This window comes from Vombatus ursinus, unplaced genomic scaffold (genome assembly GCF_900497805.2).
Source record: "Vombatus ursinus unplaced genomic scaffold, bare-nosed wombat genome assembly UNPS02009835.1, whole genome shotgun sequence".
Classification (NCBI taxonomy): Eukaryota; Metazoa; Chordata; class Mammalia; order Diprotodontia; family Vombatidae; genus Vombatus; species Vombatus ursinus.
The window spans coordinates 4,396,833-4,415,440 of NW_020949613.1; the positions used below are offsets into that span (position 1 = coordinate 4,396,833).

At 35.3% G+C, this 18,608-nt stretch overlaps 1 protein-coding gene across 1 annotated transcript in view; it reads right to left on the minus strand.

Moving 5' to 3' along the window:
* BMP5 (bone morphogenetic protein 5) overlaps nt 1-18,608 on the minus strand; it is a 180,375-nt gene that overhangs the window by 29,496 nt on the left and 132,271 nt on the right. The gene's annotated exons all lie outside the window — the stretch shown is intronic.

An 18,608-nucleotide genomic window follows, 5' to 3' on the forward strand; every position in this document is an offset into this window, starting at 1 on the left:
AGGTATCAAGACATTCAGTACAAAAATTAACCCTTTGGCCTACTCCTTTAGACATAGTCTATGCATACACAGATTATGGGAACATTGAGGTACTAGATCTTTTGAGAGACCAAAGAGTAATTTTTGTAGGAAGTGCAATTTTAAGCCGGAATGAAAGCTTAAAGTATATTTAGCATTTTGCAAACAATATATTTAGTGTATTGTAGATAACAAATCTTTTACAATATTTATTTTTGTAACTCATGTTTTATTCCTAACTGTATCACAGAAGAAACCACAAATGCATACATATTCTGGGATGTCCAGACTAAAGCATTAAAAAAAATTTTTTTGGAATACCACATATGCATATATTGCCATAATGGGCATAAGGGATTAGCTTTTCCAAACCAATCCATAGTTCTGGGTAAATTTATGGCAAAGAGACATTACGATTGGTTATGCACTACATCACTGAATGTGCCTGGAAATAGGAAACTGGGAAATGTGTGATTGGGAGGGGGGAATAACCAGAAAAAGGAAAGGGGCAGTGGGAATAAATTCAGAAACTCAGGCTTTGGCACCTGAAACAGACTTTTAAAAACAGAAAAAAAAATTACCATGAATGAAAGAAACACTCTGTAAAAATTATACTGGTAGAATTTTGGGAAATGGGTAGAATAGACAAGAAAGGTCCTAAAATACATCCATCAATGTTTCAGTCATAACACATTTTTACTTCTCAATTATAATGTGAAAGTTTAAAAGAAAGGTTTTAAATGGGTAAGAGACATTTTACTACTTAGAGGATTACTCTCTTTACTCAGGAGTTAGTAAAGGTATATGTAAGGCACATCAGCTATGCTTTAATATGGCTGCATTCAGCAGCATGAGGAATGGGGTGTCAAGACTTCCAGAGCCCTGACCCAAGTCCTCATAGATTTTGGTTGTATAAGCAGTGTAGCCAGTAAAACCAGTCTCATCTGCCTAAGGGTAAACCTAAGAAAATATCAATTTGCTGTGGAAAGGTGGGTTGGCAAACTGAGGTCCCATCCCAAATCCAATGGTTTTATGTTTCAGACCAGTACTTTCGGAAAATGCGACTTTCAAAATGTTTATTTCTTAAAAACAGGCATATTAAGGAGACCCTGACATGAAACAGCTCTTTAGAGACATGTTGATATTATAAGGATAAGTAAATCAAAATATGAGCATGTAGTTTCCCTTTAGGATATACAGTTTGGGGGGAAAATGCACTTGGGGGTTTATCATCAGTCTCCAAACTTTGATATCTCCTTTGAGATGTTAGTATAAATTTGTGTTTGTTTCTTTTCTCCAGTAAACCCATAGCAACTGACTGCTGTTAACCCAAAACACCTGTGAAGATACTTGAGGCAAGGACTATCTTTCATTTCAAAAGAAAAGTCAGGTTCAAGGGGCTTCACAGGATATTTCGGAAGCTCTTTTAAGTAGGAATTGTTTCATTATTTGTATTTTGTCCCCAGCGCCTAACAAAGTGCTTGGTACATAGAAGGTTATTAACAAATCCTTTTTGATTCACTGAAAGAATAACTTTTCAGTGCTCCCAGGCAAATCTCTAAGATGCTAAATTGCAGAACAATTGTGAGTCTGCTTTACTGGAAAGTATTTCCCAATGGGAAGTTCCTAACAACCAGGTATGTGATGGAGCTGGCTCCTCTAGGCTTGGGAGAGCTGTTAAATTTTCAGTGTGAAAATTTGCACATTGGAAATCTTCAAATGCTACAAATCATGGCTTGATTTGTTTTTATTGTTGTTTTTGTTGTTGTTATTGTTGTTGATTGTCTAGACTTTAAAAAATCGGAGAAAATGTTGTTATGAATATCAAACTTAAAACTGTGTCATGCCTTTTCAGAGAGCTTGTTGTTAAATGTTTACCAGCAAAATTCTGCTTAGAAATTAATTCACAGGTATGGACCCCCAAAAAAGTTAATTTCATTTTTCTAATACATAAATAATTTTGAACCACATTTTAAAAAATATTTTTATTTTGAACTTAACAACATACATATATACTTCAATAAACGGAGAACAGAAAAATGGATTGGATAAGAAACTGTTAAAATCTGTTATGCATAGGTTGGTTTTTAAGAACTATATCTTAATAAGCTGAGTTAATTCTGGTGCTCTGGAAATATTTCATAGTTTTCCCCAGTGTGATCTTCAGAGGCATTAGTTTGTAGCTTTTTCTTTTAACTTGATGATTTAAATAGGAAAGAACTTTTTCTTAGAGCATAAACTAATAATGGTAAGATCATAGTTTAAAGCTAAGTGAGAAGGTGAATTTAGACTATTCTAAGTCTTCTCATTGCCCATACTGGGTCTCAATGCAAATTTGAATTAATTATATTCCACACTGTGTTGTCTGAAACATGCTTTGATCAAAAGATGAATCAATTCACCTGGTTTTAAGCTCTGCTCTAAAAACATGAAACCGTTAACTATATGGACTGAATAAATTATTTTAAATAGTTTAAAAGGATTAAGAAGAAAATTTTAACTGACTCTGCACACTTAAATTCATCTTCTCAGGTAAGTAAAAATTGGATCTACATATTATTGTGGGTCTCCCCAAAATCAGGAAAAATATCTGGTGATCTTTAGCTTTGTGGAATTCAATGGCAATTGATATAGTTCAATATGATTTATTTAAAGAATGAGAAAGACAAGAGCATAGTCCTTTGTAATAAGATAGTTCTCAAGTATGTGCAATATGATTTATTTTGTATGGGCTTTTGAATACTCAAGGCTGACCTGATTTCAAGCAAGGTGCCATATGATCCCTTATTTGAGCTTTTCTGCAATTTAGTCAGATTCTATTTATGTGATAACATTTTCTTCATGGACTTGTAGAATCATGGGATTTGGAAGCAGAAAAAAGGACCTCGGATATTATGTAGTCCAATCTGACTGAAAAGAAATAAGCTATATAACATCTCCAATACATGCCTATTCAGTCTTTATTTGAAGACCTTCAGTGAGGGAAAACCCACTCCCTCATTAAATTTTGGAAAATCCATATAAGACAGGAAATTTTTCCTTATGTAAGTTGAAATCAACCTCTTGCAACTTTGGTGGTTCATAGCTATCCCAGGAGACTAAGCAGGATGATTTAAATTCCTCTACCATGCAAGAGTTCTTCAAATATTGGAAGACAGCTATCAAGTTCCACTTAAGCATTCTCTTTTCCAGCCTAAACATGTCCAGGTTCCTTCGAGTCATATTTTTTATGACATGATTTGAAGCCCTTCACTAATACTGAGCCTTCTGCTCAATGTTCACCAGTTTATCAATGTTGTTCCTATAATGAAATCAACATTTCATTAATAGTTTGACCATGGCAGAGTGCAACAGGTCTGTAACCTCCCTCATTCTATACAGTTGGAGGTCTTTAACATAGGAACAAATGTGGGCCATTCTATAATACCACACTTTAAGGCACCTAATTTTAATTAAAACTGCTGCAGATGTAATATAAAAGACCACCAAAGAGGAAAATGGTAATCTGCCCCCCCCCCCAAAAAGAGAAGAAATGCATTTTCAGAAAATTGTGTGGCAAGATATAGGAGACCTATATTTGATGAATAAAGAAAGGAAAAATAATTCTTAGATTTTTTTTCTATGGAGAATAATTTCAAGTCGAATTCCACCACCTTGACATGAATTCAAAGACAGCAGAGCCATTTGAGAATATGGAATGTAGCCATAGCCCTTCTCTGCACAAGAAGGAAGAAGAACCATTTTTACCCACAGATTCCTAAGAGAAAGGAAGGGGAAAGGTTGATTATATAAATCTGAAATTCTCCATAAAGATTCTGAGAAAGATACAACGTGTTGTACCTTAGAAGAAGTAATAGATGTTAGAAGTGATGAAGGGTTTATTTGGTTGCAAACACAGGAAGAGAAAAAGAGCCTTATGACTAAAGCAGTGACAGGAGAGAAAATTCAAATGGGTTGCAAACACAGGAAGAGAAAAAGAGCCTTATGACTAAAGCAGTGACAGGAGAGAAAATTCTAATGGGTTGAGAATTGAATCTGGTGAGACTCCAGGGAGGATGAATAAGGGGATAGAACCATAAAAGAACAGGGCCAGGGTTTTGTGCCTAGTTTTGGAAGCTGTCCAGAAGGCTGAAGTGTTTTACTGCATAAAGAGCAGCACTGAAGTCATGGAAAATGATTACCAGCTTCTGCTATAGGGCTGTCAGTCTGCAAATGAGGAGGCCCAATGTCCCAGGCATGACATGTCTTAAAAATGAATTTTTAGTTGGAACTTATTCTCAGCTAGTAGAAAGACGGATCTCATGTTAAGAATGTCAGTTTACTTCCACATAAACACTTCCTGTTCAGTAGTAACTTCCATATATATATATATATAATATAGATATAGATATAGATATAGATAGATAGATAGATAGATAGATAGATAGATAGATAGATAGATAGATAGATGGATGGATAGATAGTATTTTTTCCTCTTGTGGCCCAAAGTTCTGTATGGATATCATTTATGTCATGTTTATCATGTCCCAAAGAAGCTGATTACCAGGAGATATTCTAGTCCTTGTTTACTTGGAGAAGGTAGAAATCACCCTTTCATAAAATAGTGGAAGTGGTAAATTACTCATTTTTAATTTTCTTATCTTATGCACATATTAAAACACAGCAATAGTCTATCCTCAACCAAAGTAACACATATCTTTCTTTTAAAAACATTAAAATATAAATTTTAAATAAAATTATGAAGTCAAGAAATAATTGGCTAACTTCAACCAAATGGTTTCTAAGAATGATTTGTATATGTTCCAATATCAATAAAAGTAAGCTTTTCAGGCTAAAACTAATTTAAGTTTGCTTCTTATCAGTAAATTGATTTAACTCACTACCCTGTTTTAACTATAATTGGTAAGAGTGATTTTGAAAGACATTTAAAGTCAAGTTCTTTTGAAAAGTTATTAGCATATGAAGAAGATATGTCTCTCTACAAGTATATGATGTCTTTTTTTTTTAATTACCATGCAGAGAAGAATGGTTTGTTAAATATTTGACTTTCTCTTTCAACTAGATGCATTGAACTATGAAATAAATGTAGGATTCTCCCATAATTTTTGTAATACCAATACCACAAATACTGAGAAGAAATGAATGACTTTGATACCTAGTAACAAGAATAAAGGAAAATAATATTCTAGTGAGAGAAAATGTGATAAAATAGATAATGGGTTCAAATTAAAGTTCAGAAAACCTGGGTTTAAGTCCTAACTGAGGCATATTACTAGCTGTGTTATCTTTAGGGAAAAAAGTCCCTTAATTTCTCAGTGCCGCAGGGAACTTTCTAAGATGTGAATGAAATCACAAGTGTATGGCAGAGGTGAGGGAGTGGGGGGCAGGAGGTCAGAAGCCAAATTGATGGAGTAAGACAGGACTCCCCCAAATTCACCTCCAAACAACTATAAAATAACTCCTTAAATTTAATTCTAGTGTGGCAGAACCAGCAGAAGGACAGGGTGAAACAACTTTCCAGCACAACACAACTTAGGTCACAGGAAAGATCTGTCTTACTTGAATAAAGGGAAGCACATTCCAGTGCAGATGGCATCTGAGCAAGCAGAGGGCTACACCCTAGCAAATCAGCAGCAATACCCCAATCCCTGGCATAGTTCAGCTCCAATGCTCCAAGCTTCCTGACACAGAAGGGCAGAGGCAAGATGCCATACCCCTTGTCCAGCAGGCCAATGGCAAGGCCCCATGCCCTTGGCACAAGAAGCCCGGAAGTGACACTTTCACCCCAGAAGTGGAGCCCATTTTGTTGTACAGTCCTTCAGGCATCCAACTCTTCACGACTTCATGGCACACTAGGCCCTTCTATCCTCCACTATGTCTCAAAAGTCTGTTCAAGTTTCATTGTTTCCATAACACTATCTATCCATGTCATCCTCTACTGTCCCCTTTTTCTTTTGCCTTCAATCTTTCCCAACATCAGACTCTTTTCCAACAAGTCCTGTCTTCTCATTATTTGGCCAAAGTATTTAAGCTTAAGCTTCAGTATTTGACCTTCCAGTGAATATCCTGAATTCATTTATTCAAGTATCAATTGGTTTGCTCTCCTTACTGTCAAAGGGACTCTCAAAAGTCTTCTCCTGAACTATAGTTCAAAAGCATAGATTCTGCAGTGCTCAGCTTTCCTTAAAGACCAATTCTCACAGCCATATGTTGCTTTTGGAAAAAAAATCATAGCTTTGACTATAGGACCTTTGTTAGAAAGGTAATGTCTCTGATTTTTAGTGTATTGTCCAAATTTGCCATAGTTTTCCTTAAGCATCTTTTAATTTTATGGTTGTAATCACTGTCTGAAGTGATTTTTGAGCCAAAAAATATAAAATCTAATACTGCTTACATTTCTTCTCCTAACTTTAACATAAAATTAAAAGTAATGAAATAGGCTAGAAAAATGAGCCAAAAAAGAAACAAAACAAAACAAACAAACAAAAAAAGAAACTGACCATGGAATAGTACTATGTTGACAGGGAAGATCAAAACACAAATTCAGAAGAGGACAACAATGTCAAAACTGCTATATGCAAAGCCTCAAAGAAAAAAATGTGTCTCAAGTCCAAAAGGAACTCCTGGAAGAGCTCAAAAAAGATTTTAAAAATCAAATAAGATATGTAAAAGAAAAATTGGGAAAAGAAATGATAGTGACACAACAGAATCATGGAAAGAACAAAAATAGAAAAAGATGTTCAAAAATTTATTGAAGAAAAGAATTCCTTAAAAAGTACAATCAGCCAAATGGAAAAGGAGGTACAAACTCTAACTAAAGAAAGTCTTTTAAAATTAGAATTAAGCAAGTTAAAACTAATTAACTCCATGAGATATCATGAAGCAATCAAACAAAATCAAAAGAATGAAAATATAGAAGAAAATGTGAAACATCTCATTATCAGAAAAACAACTGACCTGGAAAATAGATCCAGGAGAGATAATTTAAAAATTAATGTACTACCTTAAAGTCATGATCAAATAGAGTCTGGACATCATATTTCAAGAAATTATCAAGGAAAATTATCCTAGAACCAGAGGATAAAATAGAAAGTGAAAGTACCCACTGATCACCTGCTGAAAAAGTTCCCCAAGTAGAAACTCTCAGGAATATTACAGCCAAATCCCAGAGCTCCTAGGTCAAGAAGAAAATATTGGAGGCAGCCAGAAAGAAACAATTCAAGTATCATGGAGCCACAATCAGGATTACACAGAATTTAGCAGCTTCTACACTAAAGGACTGGAGAACTTAGACTGTAATATTCTGGAAGTCAAAGGATCAAGGATTACAACCAAGAATCACTACCTCATGAAACTGAGTATAATTCTTCAAGGGAAAAATGGACATTCAATGAAATAGAGGACTTTCAAACATTCCTGATGAAAAGACCAGAGCTGAACAGGAAATCTAATTTTCAATACAAGACTCAAGAGAAACAAAAAGGTAGAAAGGAAAGAGATAACATGGAATTTGTTATGATTTAAGTGTTTACATCCCTACACAGAAAGATGATATCTGTAGCTCTTAGGAAATAGTATACAAAATACCTTTCTTTTAAAAGTGTAACAATATCTTTGGCTTTTAAATCAGTTGTATTTTCCAATATATCCCTCCTTCCTCCACCTCCCAGAGAACCATTCTCTATAACAGTGAATAAAAAAGAAAGAAAAAAATTCAGAAATATGGTATAGTGGAAAGCACACCTGTTCTGGAGTCTAAAGACTTAAAATTAAATGTCACCTCTTATACTTACTATCTGTAACACATTGTACAAATCACCTTACCTTTCTGGGACTCAGTTTCCTCAGCTGTAAAAGAAGAACACTAAACTAGATGGCTTTTGAATGCCATTCAGCTGCATATTTATGATTCTCTGATTTAAAAAGTTAGACATTATATATAGTCAGATATTATATGCATGGAGTCCCTAACTCTGCAAAGAAGTGGAGGAGATGCTTTTTAAATATCTCTTCTCTGGTATTATGGGTTTGGTCTATAATTTCATAGCACTAATTTTTGATTGTCCTGGTATTATTCTGTCTATTTGCATTGTTGTAGTCATTATGTGTATTACTTTTCTGGTGATTTATCCTTTGCTTTGTATCAGTTCATATAAATCCTTTTGTGTTTCTCTGTACCTACCATAGAGCATCATACTCATTGCTTTATATAAAGAAGCTGACAGCATCTTGAATAAAATATTAGACAGAGGATTCCAAAAAGAAAAAAGAAAAAGAGATAGTATACATAGACAGAGGACATGGATATAAGTTGACTTTGATGCAATGATATCCAAAATAATCCCAAACCAACAAAACTAAGGGGTAAGAAAGAGGATTGCATTGGGAGAAGAGGGAAGGGATAGATAGAATGAGGTAATTATCTCAAAGGAATGGGGCAAATGACCTATTACAGTGGAGAAAAAGATGGAGGGGATGGTTATTACTTGAACCTTACTCTCATTGGAGTTGACTCAAAAAGGAAATAACATATGCACTCAGTTGGGTATATAAATCTATCTTACTCTGTAGAGAAGTAGGAGGGAAGGTAGACTGAAGGAGGCAGTGGTCAGAAGACAGATTTTGTAGGAGGAGAAAGAACAGGAGGAGGATGAAGAAAGAGATAGAGAGAGACAGAGAAGGAAACAGAGAGACACAGAGAGACAGAGGGAGAAGGATATACGGAGGAAAAATAGAATGGAGGAAAATATACAGTAAGCATAGTAATCAAAACTATGAGTGTGAATGGGATGAAATCACCTTTAAATGGAAGTAGATAGCAAAGTGGATTAAAAAACAAAATCTTAAAATATGCTGTTTACAAGAAACATATCTGAAGCAGAGAGACACACAAGAGTAAAGGTAAGAGGCTACAGTAGATTCTATTGTGCTTTGACTGAAATTTAAAAAAAAAGCAGTGGTAGCAATCATGATGTCAAACAAAGCAAAAACAGATTTAATTAAAAGAGATAAGGAGGGCAGCTACATCTTGCTAAAAAAAAGTATCATAGGCAGTGAAGTAATATGAATATTAAACATATTTGCACCAAATGGTATAGCATTCATTTTTTAAAAGAGAAGTTAAATGAGTTATAGGAGAAATTAGTAAAACTACACCAGTTAGGGACCTCATTTTTTCTCTCTCAGAACTCAATAAATATAACAACAATAACAACAAACAAGAAATAAGTTAAGGAGGTGAATAGAATTTTAGAAAAGTTAGATGATAGACCTCAGGATAAAATTGAGTGGGAATAGAAAAATACACCTTTTCTCAGTAGTACATGACACCTACACAAAATTGACCATGTATTAGGTCATAAAAACCTCACAACCAAATACAGAAAAGCAAAACTGTTAAATACATCCTTTTCAGATCTTAATACAATGGAAATTACATTCAATAAAGGGCTATGAAAAGATAGATTAAAATTAATTGGAAACAATCATCTAATCCTAAAAAATGAGTAGGTAAAAAAACCAAATCATAGAAATAATCAATTTCATCAAATAGAATGACAACAATGAGACAACAAACCAAATGTGTGGGATACAACCAAAGCAGTACTTAGGAAAAAATTTAAATTTCTAAATTTTACATCTATAAAAGAAAGAAAGAAAGAGCAAATCAATGAATTGGGTATGCAACTGAAAGAAAAACTAGAAAAAAAAATTTAAATCCCAATTAAACACCAAATTGGAAATCCTGAAAATCAAATGAGAGTTTAATAAAAATTTAAAATATGAAAGTCATTGAACTAATAAATAAAATTGGGAGCTGGTTTTATGAAACAATAAAGTAAGTAAGTCACTGGTCAATTTGATTTTAAAAAAGAAAAACAAAATTACCAGTATCAAAAATGAAAAACGTGAATTCACTACCAATGAAGAAGTAATTAAAGTAATCATCAGGAGTTATTTTGTCCAGTTTCATGCCAGTAAATCTGACAATCTAAGCAAAATGGATGAATATTTTTAAAAATATAAATTTATTATATAGATAATATTTAAGTAACCCTACCTTAGAAAAAGAAATTGAACAAGCCATCAGTGAACTTCCTAAGAAAAAATCCCCAGGGGCAGATGGATTCACAAGTGAATTCTATCAAACATTTAAAAAACAATTGATTTCTATGCTATATAAATTTGGAAAAATTAAGAACTCCTACCAAATTCCTTTTGCAACACAAATATGGTATTGATGCTTAAACCAGGAAGAGCTAGAACAGAGAAAGGAAATTATAGACCAATTGCCCTAATGAATATTGATACCAAAATTTTAAATAAAATAGTAGCAAGGGGATTACAGCAATATATCACAAGGATCATACACTATGGCCAGGTGAGATTTATGCTAGGAATTCAGGAATAGTTCAATATTTGAAAAAAAAAACTTTTAGCATGATAGACTATATCAATAACAAAACCAAGAGAGATCATATGATTATCTCAATAGATGCAGAAAAAGCTTTGATAAAATAAAACATCCATTCCTATTAAAAACACTAAAAAGCATAGGAATAAATGGAGCTTTTCTTAAAATGATAAGTAGTACTTATCTAAACCCATCAGCAAGCATTATCTGTAATGGGGAGAAGCTAAAAGCCTTCCCAGTAAGATTGGGGTGAAGTAAGGGTGCTCATTATCATCACTGTTATTCAATAATGTACTAGTAATGCTAGCCATAGCAATAAGAGAAGAAAAAGAAATTGAAGAAATTAGAATAGGCCAGGGGTGGGGAACCTGTGGCCTAGTGCCAACATGTGACCTTCTAGGTCTTTGAGTGTGGCCTTTTGATTGAGTCCAAGTTTTCAGAACAAATCCTTTTATTAGGGGGATTTCTTCTGTGAAATTTGGATTCAGTCAAAGGGACTCACTTAAGGACCTAGAGGGTCACGTGTGGCCTCGAGGCTGCAGGTTCCCCACCCCAGGAACAGGCAAGTAAAGCTATCACTCTTTGTAGATGATATGATGGTATACTTTGAGAATCTTGGAGATTCAACTAAAAAACTAGTTGAAATAGTTAACAGCTTAAACAAGTTGTTAATTGTCTCTGTGTGTCTCTGTCTCTGTCTCTATCTCTGTCTCTGTCACTGTATGTTTCTGCCTCTCTCTATCTCTCCATTTTATTTAAAAGGTAAACAAACAATGGCTAAATAAAAAGAAAGTTTCCCTTTCAACAGATTCAGTTCTCTGACCACAGCATGGTTAGCAACCAGATACTACCTTCAATCTTAATCTTCTTTTTCCTACAATAGCTAAAAAGTGGCCTCCCTATATGGTTTTTTCAATTTGTCTGAAAACACAATGGTAATGGTTCCAAGGTTTTGAATATGGTTTTGTCTAACTGATCTTTATGGTCTTCAAGATGGGTAATATGCTGAGATTGTTTGAGTCTCTGCTGCTTATGCTGCCTATTGGGCAGTGGTATGCCTGTATTTCAAATTCTAATCAAAGCCAAAACTACCAATTTGCCACCAAGGGACAACATGAAACAAGTTCACAAATTGGGGGCAGCTAGGTGGCACAATGGATAGAGCACTGGTCCTGGAGTCAGGAGGACCTGAGTTCAAATCTGGTCTCAGACCAGACATTTAATCCTTACTAGCTGTGTGGCCCTGCACAAGTCACTTAGCCCCAAATGCCTCATCAAAAAAAAAATGGATTCACAAGTGAACTTTGTAACTCATGTTATGAAAACAAGGAAAGACATAATAAAGAAAAAATTGTTTGGGGGCAAGGAGGGTAGTGTAGTACCACAATGGTTTCTACACTACTGTAGGAATATATATTAAAATGCATAAATAGGTCTATGATATCATCAATTAAGGAGTTTCCTTTAATGATACAGATTGAGACCTATCTATATCTGTTCATCCTGTATGATTCTTGAGTATGCCATCTCACGAATTCATTACAAATGGTTCATCTATCATAATACAGACCTTCTTTGCTTTCTTCTAACATCTTGAGGGTATCAGTGGAGTATTCTGGATGTCTTCCAGTCATATTTCACTCTTTCCACATGACCAACCAATCTTCTCTTCCTGTTATATAGTATGTTGATGATATCCTTATCCTTTTTTCTTCTTTGGACTTCCTCCTTGGTTATTTACTGAAGCCTACCAATACTGACCAAGTATCTTTCTAATGTCCTTTGTGTGATATTTGTTTTTGTTTTTCTGAGGATTGCTATCATATAATAGCACTCTTAAAATGTTAGTTTTGAAAAGATGGGCCATTGTTTTTATGGAAACTTTGGAGTTAATAAAAGCTTTGACATTTTCCAAAAAGCCATCCATCCCACTCTCTTCCCCCTTTTCAACTCTGGCCATAGCTCACTTTCCATTTTTTATTATCTGGACCAAACACATAGGCTTTTGAAAAAGGTCTATAGGGTGTCTATCTAAATGTATCCTATAATATGGTCAATAGACTGTTTTTATTGACTTGGTCTTGGACAAGCTAAACTCGATTGAATGATTACTGAACACTCCAGGAAACTACATTGTTCTGGGGCTTCATGCAGTTAGTTCAGCATCATTCTCAACTAGGAGTATCAAGAGAGCCTCATCATCCACAGGGAATTGTCCTCAACCTGGACTCTACTCTGGATCTCCTACATTATGGAGGTGAATATATTTGGGAATCATACTGTAAGTGACTCTATGTTATGCCTTATCTGATATTTTTATCAATCATTGAAAAGGGTTGTTTTTGATGACACATTTTTCTACAGAATACTGAATAATCTTGATGTATAGATGGGAAACACCTTATTATATAGAGCCTGTAAAGCAGGATAAAAGGCATATACATGTTAAATTGGTGTCTCTTCTAAGTTTGGGGACCCAGTCATCCTGTCCTAGTTTGAGTATTACTGTTTGAAATGATTACTAGACTTTAAAAAAATTCTGAGGATGGAGGTCCAGTGCATGTCTCTGTGTGCACACTCATGTATATAAATCGTGTCCTCCTCACCAGTGGAACTAGTACATAGGAAGCTTGCTAGGAGAACAGGATCACACAAAGCACATTTTGTTACTCTTTTGGCCATGTTCTCCTTTAGTAATTGCCAGTGGTGATGGTTAGACATTATATTTCTGTGGCCCAGGTTTTATACCTGAGCTCCTGAGGTTTCTAATCTATTTGGGGGAGGTTGTCTTTGAGATTTTATATTGGCAATAGACATTTCAGTAAAATAAACATTTGACAAACTCCTATGCACTAGTCTATATAGTTTTAAGCAACTCAGCTTCATATCATAAGGAATTTTTCTACCTCAAATTTTTTTTAAATTTCAAATCAGCTTAAAATTAATTATCTAAAGACTCTCTAATCTCTCACCTAATATTGTTATTAAAATAATACTATTAATATTATTGTTGTCATTAGTCATTTCATTGACAAGGAGCACTCTAGTGAGTAAATTCCCTTTATCAATGAATACTGAATATTGCCTCTCTCCTTCCTGTTCATCCTAAGGCCTGCTTCACCTTCACTTTGCTTCCTGGCCCCTTAATAACTAAACTCTTTACATATTCCCTAATTTCCCACCTTTTCAGTTCTTTTTCAGGTTTCCTCTTCCCTAGGTGGCTCAGTGGATAGAGTGCTAGGCCTAGGGTCAGGAAGACTCATCTTCTGGAGTTCAAATCTAGCAGAAGACACTTACTGACTGTGTGATCCTGTTTGTCTCAGTTTTCCCATCTGTAAAATAAGCTGCAGAAGGAAATGACAAACCACTCTAGTGTCTTTGCCAAGAAAACACCAAATGGGGTCATGAAGAGGTAGAAAAACAAAAACAAGTCAACAACAACAACAACAAAATTTGAATACCAGCTCTTTGATAGTAGACTGTCTTTTTTCCTTATTTTTGCATCCTTATTGTTTAATACAATACTACATTCTAAGCAATTAATAAATGATTTATCCAACTTGTGTTTTGTTATTCAGTTTATAGCTTAGAAAAGTCTCTGCACCATTGAAATTGTTTGTCCCTAGGTTACTTGACCAATATATCAGACATTTGCCTATGAACTCAGGTTAACCTGGCCCAGAGTCCAGTTCACCATCTTCTGCCATGCAGCTTGGTGCTGGTATTATTTTGAAATTATATTGCATGTACCTATCCTGGTATAATGTTACAACAATTCATTCCACTCATTTTTAACTATCAAATCAAAACATATGTAGAACACGAGAAGCTCAAACTTTTCTAGATGATTTAGCACTGGGTTGAATAAACCTGTCTTCCAATGGTCATGGTTACAGGTTTGAAAGGTAGTGCACTTTAGAATCAGGACACCAGTCGTAGAATCCAGCTTTGCTATTTACTGCCTCCATGATCTTGAGTGAGATACTGAACTCTCTGTGTCATAGTTTCTTCTATAAAATTAGTCAGTAATAGTATAAAAAGAGTGATAGTATGAAAATCTCCTCAAGAATTCATATGTAGCCAAAGATTTTCAAGAAATAAATTCTTCTGAATACTCTCATAAGGATTTTCTCCCAGATTAAACATCAGCATTGCTTCCTGCAATACTCTAAATCCTATACTTCAAACTTCTATTTTTCTGCATCCATATCAGATGGTGCTAAATTTATGGTTCTTCAGTAAGTGATATTCATAGTGCTACTTACAATCGATCATAAACATGCTGAGAATTAAGACAAAGGATCGATTCACAGAATAAAATAAAACAAAAAAGACTCCAGGGGATTTGTGTGAAATGGGTAGGGAAAGTGTGAAATCAGGTTTTCCATTTTATTTCTACATACATTTTATGATGTAATTTATGAAAAGCTTTTTATCATTTTGAAAATTATTTCCTTCCTATGGATCACTACAGAGAATGCAAACATCAAAGAATGGCAGTTGGTCATGAAGAGAACCCTGGAACATTAACAGGGAAAAATACATAGACATTAAAAAATAAATTTTAAAAATGATCCCTTATTTACTAGAGACCCAAAGTAGTTGCAAATTACATGTTGACAGATCTCATCCATGTTACTAAACCCCCTTTCCACCATTTGATACTGAATATGAGGTTTATAGAAAACAGTCGAAGTTCACTTCATTGAGGGAAAGAAAGAGACAGACAGAAAGACACAGAGACAGAGTCACAAAGAGACAGAGACAAAGAGATAAGGATAAACTCAGAAACAGAGATGAGAGATAAAAAAGACAAGGACAGAAATAAAAAGATAGAGAGACAGAAACAGAGAAGCAGAGAAATAGACAGGTATAAAGACAGAGACAGAGAGACTGTTGGAGAGAAGAGAAACAGACATAGAGGAGAGAAATTCTAATACACTTTAAAGTCTTGAGATATTTCTTTTCTGTTTGTTCAAGGAAAATTGTCCAACTTCATCAATGCCATTTCCCCTAAAGCAGTAACCTGTCATCTCAGAGTTTTACCTGTTGTTCAAATCAGTATGTGACTGCCTCAAAGGAGATTCAGTTATTTATTGACTTAATGATCTGAGGTAAACCACCTTTTTTTTGCCTTGGATAAGAATTTCTATTCTTACAAACTATTCCTCAGTATTTGACATCATGGATTTTGCTCTACCTTCTCTAGGAAGCTTCTGCTATATACTTAAAAAGAGCCTGAGATAACAGCTTCCATTTTGGGGAAAAAAGAAGCTGGGAAGAGGGCAGGGATGAAGTAAACTAATAAGATAAGAAGAATGAGGAGAATAATAATAGTAGTAGTTGTTCTAGTCATAGTCTTAGTAGTCATAGTAGTAGTAGCAAGTAGTAACTCAGGATGTTGTTTTGCAAAGTACTTTTGATACAATTTTCATTTGATTTCTACAATAACACTGTGAGGTAGTCAGTCTGTCAATCAGTCAATAAACATTTATTAAATGCCTACTATGTTCCAGACACTGTGCTAAGCATTGGGATACAAAAAAAAAGGCAAAAGATAATCCCTGCTTTCAAGGCACTCACAGTCCAACGAGGGGAGTGAGGAACAACAGACAAACAATTATGTATAAACAAACTACATATATATATATATATATATATATATATGATAAGTTGGAAATAATCAACAGGATTAAGAGGCATTATAAAAGGCTTCCCATAGAAAGTAAGGTTTTATTATTATTATTATTTTTTTTATTTTTTAGTGTGGCAATTGGGGTTAAGTGACCTGCCCAGAGTCACACAGCTAAGAAGTATTATGTGTCTGAGGCTGGATTTGAAAGTAAGATTTTAGCTGGGACATGAAGGAGCCAGGAAAACCAGGAGGTAGAGATGAGGAAGGAGAGTACTCCAGGCTCGGGGGCCAGTCAGTGAAAATGAGCAGAGTTAGAGGATGGAATATTTTGTTTAAGCAATAGCAAGGCCAGTGTTGCTAGATCACAGAATATGTGGAGGGGTTTAAGGTAGAAAAAGACCAGAAATTTGGGGAGAGGGTGAAGATTATGAAGGGCTTTGCATGCCAGAGAATTTGGAGTTTGATTACATGGGTGACATTGTCAGACCTTCACTTTATGAATAATGTTTTGATAGCTCAGTGGAGGATAGACTGAAGTTGAGAGAAGCCTGTGAAAGGGAGACCAACCAGCAGGCTATCTCAATGATCCCAGATGTGATGTGATAAGGTCCTGCACCAGGATGGTGGTAATGTCAGACGAAAGACTGGAAAAAATACAAGAGATACTACAAAGGAAACATTGTTAGGCTTTGGCAAGAGATTTAATGGGGGGCATTGAGAGGGAGTGAGGAGTCAAGGATGACACCTAGGTTTTGAGCCTGGATAACTTGGAAGATGGTGACTCCTTTGACAGCAATAGGGAAATCAAGAAGAAGGGAGGATTTGGTGGAAAGATAGAGTGGTGGAAATAAGTTGAGTGTAAGATGTCTACAGTGCATTTGATTCAAAATGTTCAATAGAGAGTTAGAGAAGTGAGACTGGAGGTAAGCAGAGAATTTAGGGCTGAAAAAGTGAATTTGAGAATCATCAGCATAGAGATGATAACAGAAATGAGAAGGCACAGGACAGGGGCCCGCCTATACACATGACCTAGATAAACACCCAGCAAATACTGAGATGAAGGGGACAGTTTGGTAGGAAGAAAACCATGAAAGAGCGGTGTCCGACAAATCTAGAAAGAAGAAAGTATTGAGAAGAAGGTGATCAATAGTGTCAAAGGCTGGAGAGTGGTCAAGAAAGCTGAGGACTAGAAAAGGCTATAAGGATATATGATAATTAGTATATTTGGAGAAGGAAATTTTGGTTTCATGATGAGGGTGTAAGCTAAACTCTAGAGAGTAAAGAAGAGAGTGAAAGGAAAGAAAACAGAGGCACCTATTATAGGACTTCTCAAGGAGTTTAGTCACAAAAGCTGGGAGAGATATTGGATGACAGCTAATGGGGATGGATAGATGAATTGAGGTTTGTTTTTTGTTTTTTGTTTTGCTTTTTTTTTTTTTTTAGAATGAGACATGGACATGTTTATAGGCAGAATGGATGCAGGTGCTAGACAGTGAGAGATTGAAGAGATAATGAGGATGATGGAAGGGGCAATCTGTTGGAGAAGACAGGATGACATTGGATTCCTTTTACATCTAGAGAAGTTTGCCTTTTGCAAGAAGGGCCACCTCATTTTGTAAGATAAGCATTAAGGAGGAAAGAGTGGCAAAAAATATCTGAGTGATATGAGATGAGAATGATGGGAGAAGGGGGAGGTCTTGTTGAATGTCTTCAATTTTTTTTCAGTAAAATATGAAGCAAGGTACTCTTCTGAGAGGATGTGGGAAAGGGGAACTATGAGAGGTTTGAGGAGGGATGAAAAAGTTTGTGAGAGCAATGGACTAGTGAGATAATTAGAGATTTATATACAGATTCCCTTGCAGCAATGATGGCCCAGTCAATACAGAACATAAATTTGAAAGAAGAAGGAGGAGGAGGAAGAGGAGGAGAAGAGTGTGTGTGACCCTGAGCAAGTTATTTATCCCTGTTTGCCTTGGTTTCCTCATCTATAAAATGAGCTGGAGAAAAAAAAAATGACAAACCGCTCCAGTATCTTTGCCATAGGGATCATGAAAGATGGACCTGACTGAAAAACAACATACATTTGTAGTGGACCCAGTCCCCATGTAAGTGCTATTATTATCCTCATTTTTAGGGGAAGAAACTAGGTCTTAGAGAGGTGAAGTGACTTGACCAGAGTCATATATCTAGTAGGTAGAAATGAGGCAGGATTTGGACCCAAGACCTTCATCACCATAAGTTTAGTACTGTATTTATTACACCAGAATAAATGTAATTGTGTAAATGCTTGGTAATGTTGTTATATGATATGTGCTATGAAGATGAGGGACTACTCCTCCTGCTTGACCTCTACTCTTGAGACTGGACATATCCACTCTTTCTCCCAACCCCTTATCATCCTGGAATATCATTGTATCCACTCGGCCCCTCACCCATCATCTTCAAAAGAAAAAAGGACAGTAAGGGGAGGGGAAATACCTATGGCGAGGGAATCTTCATACTATTTAAATCTATTTATACATGAATCTTAGCTTGGGGAAA